Genomic DNA, 8,822 nt, shown 5'->3' on the forward strand with positions numbered 1-8,822 from the left:
TATTTCATGTGTCGGATTCATAAATCCACTTGCAAGGTTTGACACGATGAAAACTTATAAGTTTCTCAAAAAGGCATATCAATCAATCTCTATAACGAGACATGGATTCCATCAACTAACTTATTATTTCACCAATATATATTATTATCATCCAACTTACCAGGCATATTGACCTATCTCAGAATCTCACCTTTTAATAAATCAAAACGATAATTAATATATACAGATCATAATAGTTATATCAGGATTAAGAATATAAGTACATTTAATAGTTTACAGAATATGTTTTGTCAGTCAGTCTAAAACAATTATCTCTACTCGGTCCCGTTCAATACATACAAAATGCACTAGCACAAGAAGTTGGAACTATACCATTCCCATAATCAAGATAAATTACCTATAATCTTGTGCTACAATCGTAACGATGGCATGTCCAATTTCCATCCTAGATTGTGAACAAAAAACTTTATACTTATAAAAACCAATGATTTAATCCTCTGTGTATAAGCTAAAACTCTACACACTAAATCATCTACTATATAAGTAAATAGACACCATAAACGAATATATGATCTATTAAAATTGAGCAAATATTTATTCTATAATAAATATTATTTCTTAACACATGGTTAATAGTATATATCCCAACAATTGAACCATAAGCGTCTTCCACAATTATTTTTGAGTCATATATTCTTACTGGAAGATGTTTCTTGTACTTTTTTTTTTTTCCAGGAAACATCAAATTAGAATCATGAACTCTTTTTTCCTCCTTTCTTTTTCTTTGGAGCTTTTAACCCCGTTCTAATGGGATCATCGCGAAACTTAGCTCTAATCTTCTCCTTTACTATGTTTGAATCAATAACTTTATATTTGACAATGGAACTTGCAATTCCTTCAAAATCTCGAGTTAATCCCAACGAAAAAGATGGACTTTCAACCGAATTTGTTGCATGCAAATGTATATCTCTAGTGATTCTCTTTGATGGAGAATGTTCCTCGATTTGAATTAGTGTGATGATTATACTGAAGGAATCAAGATTATGACTATGGAACTACGAAACAATGGGGGGAATTGAAAAAATTATACAAATACAAAAGAAAAAAAAATGAATAAAGGTTACTTGGCATTGATTTTGCACGATAGGAGGGTTGATTCAAAAATTTTAAATTTTTGAGTGATTTATGGGGTTTGAGAGATTTAAGGAGCAAATTAAATGGGTGTGGTAAAGAGGGATAGTGGGTAAATTTGTATAAAAGGGGAAAAGGGATTTTACACGTTTTGATACAGAAAAAGTGGGAGTCAGCTTAGCCATTTTCTTAAACAATTACCGTTTTTCATAATTAATTTAAATTATAGTCATGTAGCATAATTAACTATTAAATATTAGTTTAGTTATGAAATTTTCCATAAAAATAATTACATTACTACACATCCTTTTTTACCCTATTTTCTATTATTCCCTACCATTTCAAAAAATTACAAAAATCCCTCTTTTTCATAATTTCTCTCACTTTTCCGGATACATCACTATAAACTATTACCCCAAGATTTTTTTTTCCTTTTTTCATGCCTAAAGTCACGTATCATCAATTATTGTAACATCTCGCACCTAGAAACGACTAGAAAGAGTTTAAAATCTGAAAATATTCATTTTTGGAAAGCATGTGAAAATCTGGAAATTTTTGTCCAAGTTAAGAAAGTGAGTTTTGGTCATTTTCAACCGACCATAACTCCTATCTCAGGATGAGTTAGGAGTAGTTCTTGATATGGTTGGGAAGCCCTTGGGAATATCTTTCCAACGCCGTCGAGTTTGCACGATTTCGACATCATATGAGTGAGATATTCCTTTCGAAAGTTGGGTTGTTGGATTGAGGAAAGTCCCAATCCGGTTTTAGGGAAGGGCAAAGTAGTCTTTTCTCTAATTAATTTCCTAATTCGTTTTTAAGGATTTATTGGGGTAAAAACAGAACGTAATTCAGTTTTGAAAAATTAGAATACGCTTAGGGCTTGGAGAAAAGAGAAAAGAAGAAAGAAAGGGAGAAAAGCCAAGATTTTGCCAAGAACGTCAAGCGTTTGGAGTGGAATTCATCGGGGGTGATCCCTATTAAGGTATGTGAGATCTTTTAGTGATGGGTTAGTTCACCCACACACCAACTTGTTTCAATTCAGCGATTTTGGGTTGTTTACATGTTAAAAAGTGAAGTTCTTGAAGGACGTCGTAAAATTCTTGATTGGTTGTGTTGTTGAGGTTTCTTGTTGATTGGATTCGTGTTTCCGGATGGATTTTCGAGTTAGATCTGTTGTAAGTTGAGAGTACTTTTGATCCTAAAGGTTTGGGAAAAGAACCATGGAAGTTAGGAGGGTTTAGAGATGAAAAATGGAGAGGAAAATCGTCAAAAACCTAGGGAAGGAGGTGGGGCGTTGCGCCAGCCAACGCTCCCCAAAAGGGGCTCTGAAGTGCACCCCTTGTGGCGACGCTCCAGCTGGTCCTCTGAAGTTTGAGGGCTGGCGCCCCGCGCCTCTCAGAGCGCCAGGGACGCCAGTTCTCCCCATTCTCCCCCCACTTTTTCGTACTAGTTCCTAAGTGATGTACCTATGTTTCCTAGTTGATTCTAACACTCTAAGGTACATCTAAACATCATGAAATCATCCATAAACATGAGATCATAAACCTTGAATCCATAATCCAATTCAAGGAAAGTTAAGATCAAAGTCAAAGAAGTTAAGAGTCAAGTCTAGAAGTTAAGAAGCAAGTCAAAGCAAAGTTTCTTAAAGATTTCAAGAGTCTTTAACAATGTTTTAACTTCGTTTTAAGACTCAAGTTTTCAAGTTAAGCAAAGAGTAAAGAGTTGAGTTCATTTCTCAAAAGTTATAAGGGAACTAAGTATTCTCTAAGAGTTTATAAATGTTTTTACACATTTGAGCAAGAAAAGGGAACATCGATTCCAAGAGAGCCTTTGGGCTAAGCATTGAGTAATTATCTCAAATCAAAGAAAGAAAGTTGTTTAAAACACTTATGAGCTAAGTATATTTTAGGAGTAGTATTGAGCACCGATATAGGGATGCGAGTTCATATTAACTCAAGTCTCCATAAACCATGTAGTCATCATGGGTAGTACTTTTTAGATGACTCCTTAAGATACTTTTAGCATAGACTAGTGGATCCACTAAGTTAAGTAAGGTCCTATATCACGGCAAGGTATAGGATGGTCCTTGGGCAACGTGAGGTAAAACGTTGTATCATCACTTAGGCTCAAAGTGGTGGTTGTTGGTTAGAGAATCTCCCACAAAAGTTATATTACTTTTATATATACAAGTAAAGTTGAGTTTGTTATTGCTTTATCTTTAACGAAGTAAGTTGTTTACACTGTTTTACAAGCTTTATATATATATTGCATGTGTCTTATTGCTTTATATTGAGTTCAGTTATTCATGAATTGTACAGAGTAAGCGTTCCTTCTTACTCATTTCAAGCTCAAGTTGTTGTTTAGCATTCCAACTCGCATACTCGTACATTCAATGTACTGATACCAGTTGGCCTGCATCTTATTATGATGCAGACGCAAGTAACCAGGATCAGCATCCAGTGCGCCGTTGATCTAGTCAAGCACTCCAGAGTCAGTGGTGAGCCTCCTTGAATTTCGGAGGACTTTTTTATTTGCTTTCCTAGTTTTCTTTATTAGGATGATGTGGGGTCTGTCCCAACATCTATCTCAGTATTATAGAAGCTTCATAGACCGTTAGATAGTAGTTGAGTTTCTCATCTATGTATTTACAAATATTCTATTTTGAGACATAAGTTGCCATTTTGGCCAGATTTTATCATTTAAGCTGTTTTATGAACTTATATTGTGTTGAGTTAAGTCTTCCGCTGAGTTAAGTAGCCAGGCCAAGGGTTCGTTTGAGGCCAGCAATGGTCTTCGAGTGCTAATCTCGTCCAGGGTGTAGGCTCGAGGAGTGACAATTATCTCCATCACTCTATTTTTGAATTTCAAATATTTTCTCTTTCTGATTTATCAATTGCAAGTCATTGAAGAGATAGTTATTCTTCATATATTTTTTTCTTTCTCCATCATGAGGTAGTCGATTTTTTATTTTTTTTAGCTTTTTCATTTACAAATTTAATCGAAGAAGGATGCATCTTCAACTTCAAAATCGATTGTGGAAAAAATGTCCAAAAAGGAGGAAAATGTTGAGTCGTTGGTGACTCCGGTAAGGGATTTGGGTCGAGATCCATGAGTGACGCCACTGTTGAAAGTGAAAAAAAAACTACGAGAGTTGATGTAGAGCAAAACAGAAAGCGTAGAAGGATTTCTTGATCATTTCTTTTCCTTTCAGCAAATCAGATTGTTGACTTTTTTTGGATTTTTTGTTGTTCATCTTTTTTTCTGATACATATGGTTCAGATCTTTTAATGTATCTAGTTGATTTTGATTCTTAAATTAATGTATAATTCGTTCGTTTCACCTTTATGATACATTACAATTTTATCATGTACAATATATTATTTTCAAATATTAGTTTTGATACATAATCCTAATTTAATGGAACACAAATTAGTATGTATCAGGTTCATAGTTATGTATTGGATACACAAATATTACAAAATTTGTTATCTTTTATTACCGACACATACACCCTGCCTTATTCAACTAGTAGAAGGCTATGTATTGGTAGACACTATCAAATATTACGTTGATACATAAACACTAATGTTTTATAACAAAATTAGTTTGTATCATAATTATAGTTATGTATATGACACATAACTTTGTTATGTGTGTAACATAGTTATGTATCAGATGTTGTGATGTATCGCATGTTGTTAAGTATCTGCAACACTGTTTTATCATAGTCATAGTTTTTTTTTATATGATACATAACTATAAAAAATTGTCGACTTTTTTTTTTTTGAATCTGTTATGATTTGGGAGAGAATTTGAGAGAAGAAATTTTTGAAATTTGATTTGTTTGGAGCTGTTATTTGGGAGAGATTGACATCAATTTGATTTGCATGATTTGGGGAACTGACATTTAATTTTATATTTAATTTCCTTTTTAATCTCAACAAACTAGTTGTATAATGTATCACAATTAATGTATCCGGATGAAACTTATGTATCCTGATGATTGATGTGTGAAGGGATTTTTGTAAAATAGAAAAGAGTAGGAATATAATGTAATTTAGGTCTTACACTATAAATTTATGTAAGTTATACAATAATATATTCATGAAAACTCGGCGGACATCCTTTTTAAAAAGAAAAAAAAATCAGTCATAATTTTAACTATTAAATGGCAGTGCCCTTTATATCACCCAAAAAAAACTTGTTACACAAAAAGGAGATACAGATGCAGCGCATCACTTGAAATCTTCTTATTTTATTTTCCTGGTAATTAAAATAAGTTAACAAATATATTTTTTTTAAAAAAAAAATTCGTCTTGTATTTAAATTTTTCTCAAACACAACGTATTATTTTTTTAACTTCGTTCATTGTTTTTCTCTTTTTTTATTATTCTATTGATTTTATTTATTCTTTTAATTTTTTGTCTTCCCTTTTGATTTGATTTTAAATTTAATTTCAAATGTCTTGTATATAAAATAAGTTAATTTCGGACGATATCAAAATAAGTAAAGAAACCAAATAAAACATAAAAAAAAGTTTGGAAGGACACTTTTTTTAATAAAAAAATATTATTATTTTAAAAAACATAATTAAAAGTGAAAGATAAGAAATTAATGAAAAAAATAAAGAAAAAAAGTTTAAAGTGAAAGGAGAATTAAATATTTTATAAAGAAAAAAAATTAAATATATATAATTTTTATTGCTAATAATTATGTGTACTAACTAATTCTAAAATGTCCAATTAAAAAAAGATATGTGTCTAAATATTGATTAGATTTTCTCTTCTCCTTCTTTGCCTCACTTACTTCCAAGAGAATAAGCATATTCTCGCCAAAAAAAATTACAGAAAAAAATTATTAAGGAAATAATAAGTTCCTATTAAATTTAGATATGTCCCTAAAATTTCGATAATAGTTCAAAAATATACATGTGCTTTATCTCCTTTTTCTCTACGGACAAATTCACTAGTTATGTTGGGATAAGTTATGTTGTGATAAGTTATGTTGGGATAAGTTGTGTTGGGATTATTTCTTATTGAGTGTTTGTTTTGTTGTATTCAAAATAATATATATTGATAAATTTAAGAAAAAAATATTTGTTTACAAAATTACCCTTCACTTTATTTTACTTTTTATATTTTCTTTGCATGCTTTGGTTATTCATTTTTAAAAATAAAACTTTTATTTTATTTAGCTTAAATATTTTTGTTTATGTATTCCCATGATAAATACCATATGTATTTAAAAATAAAACCTTTTTTTTCTTATTTAGCTTAAAAATAGAACTTCCCTCTTAAGTTTGTTAAAGAGAAGAAGATTTATGAGAAATCAAAATATAAATAAACATAAGAATTAGTCAAATAAAATCGTAAATAAAAACAATATTTGTATAGGGTAATTTTTAATAGAATAATATGAATAATTATAATAAAAATAAGGAGTAGTGAATATTATTATACATGGTATTAAAAATAATGTAAATATACATAAATGTGAAAAATGATGTATAAAAAGAGTTTAAAGGGATATATTTATCATTTACCTATTTTATTTCTGGATAAGTTGTCCCGGGATTACTATACCATCCAATGTGAGGGATAACTTATCCCGATACTAATTCATGATCCTGGGATAAATTATCCCAAACTTTGCAACCAACCAAGAAAATAAAAGATACTTAAAATTTATCCTGAGATTAACTCCCTTTATCCATCACAACAAACGACCCCTAAAGTTAAAAGAGGCAACTATAAAAGAATGTCAAGTCCATTTGCTTAGAAATTTCAAATGATAGTTACAACACACAATTATGTCCATTTGCTTGAATTTTCATTCTGATGTTTACTAATTAAGTAAACGTATAAAAAATAATTACCAAACATTGTGCATTATCCACTCAAATAATTATATTTTTTTGTATTGAATTCTATATAAAATAAAAATCTTTCTTTCTTCATTTATTTTTGTCCAGTATATTAAAAATATTTTTTTTTGTTTTTATTTATCACTTTTAGCATATCAAAAGAAAAATGTATTTTTTTCATGTTTTTTCTTTAACATTAACTACTTCAATTCAAACCATTTCTCAAAATCTAAGACTACATATCAATTAATATGATAAAATTCATACGTCAATCATTATTTATTAAGAAATGTGTAAAATTCAAACTCGACAAGTAAAGTCAAAAAAAATATTTTTTACTAAAAGATAGCATAAATGATAATACGATTTATTATTTATTGAAACATAAATTACTTGCAGACTATTCATAAGTCTATCCCCAAGCTTTGGTTGGGTAGGCAAACAAAAGTCTTGTGAAAGCCTCATAAAAAAAATTCTTCAGATTTTAAAAATTCAAATGAGTCACTAAATCCAATTTTAAACGATCACAATTCCTAATAACATATAAAAAAGATAGGCGTAATACATAAATATGCACTTTAACTTGGTCTCAGTTCATATTTATGCCCTCCAACTTTGGGTCTGCACAAGTAAGCACTTAGACTTGTACAAAGTTAAACAAATAGACATACATGTCTTATGTGGCATCCTACATGATAATTTTCATCTTATGTGGTGTCCTATGTGTAATATGTACGTCACGTAGGACTCATGTGTCTACTTGTTCAACTTTGCACAATTTAAAATGTCTACTTATGCACACCCACAGTTGAAGGGTATAAATGTGAAAGGAAATCAAGTTAAAGGGCAAATTTATGTATTATGCCTAAAAAGATATATGGTGAATTATGTATTCAATAAAAGATGTTCGAATCTAATTTTCAACGGTTCAAATCGTCTGGCATTAAATTTGGACTTTTGTTCAAAAAAAATTGGGATGTTGTTTACATTTTGTATTGTTCTTAAGGCATACCATGGAAATTTCTAAAGAAAACAACAACACACAAAAGTCTAATTAGTGGTTCTAAGTAATCATAGTGGATTCTCTTGTATAAAGCAAAATCGGATAAAACAATGAGCTTAGTCAAGAAAGACAACTATGAAAGTAGAATAATGGAAATGTTATTGTTTTCTCAAGTGCTTGTACGAGTGTTTATGTGGAAATTTCAAACACACATAAATATATCCTTTTCCTTTGAATTTTCCTTGTAATGTTTACTCATTAAGTGAAAATTTGAACTTTGTACACAAAGTTATGAATGCATCCCTAAAGAATATTATAAGGCATAATATATAAATGCGGCATTTAATTTGGCTCTGCCAATTTTGGGTATGCATAAGTAGACATTTAAAGCTTTTATAAAATTGAACAAGTAGACACATGCGTCCTACATGACATATTAATTGTTAGAGTTTTACCCTGATTTTCTTACCTTATTTGAAATTTATTTTTCTCTTGAAGGAAAATCAAAGTATTACCATAAATGCTTTAACTTTTCCTGAAAGGAAATATAATTTTCTTCCATATTTGGTTTATTCTTTCATTAGAGAAAAAGTTTGGAGATCTGTAAATTGAAGATTCCTATTCTCATAACATAATACAGTAGAATCTACAATGTAGTCGTTTAGAGACTTTTGTTTATGAGAAGATTTTCTCTCTACAATTTTTATGTTTTTTATTAGTTTTTAATTATGTAGGTCAATTGGTCATATCATATAATAGTATATATTTCTTTTAGTATATTTTATGTGTCATTTAATTTATCAACCATATGATTTGCAATTGTAA

This window comes from Solanum stenotomum, chromosome 4, assembly GCF_019186545.1.
Source record: "Solanum stenotomum isolate F172 chromosome 4, ASM1918654v1, whole genome shotgun sequence".
In the NCBI taxonomy this organism is placed as follows: domain Eukaryota; kingdom Viridiplantae; phylum Streptophyta; class Magnoliopsida; order Solanales; family Solanaceae; genus Solanum; species Solanum stenotomum.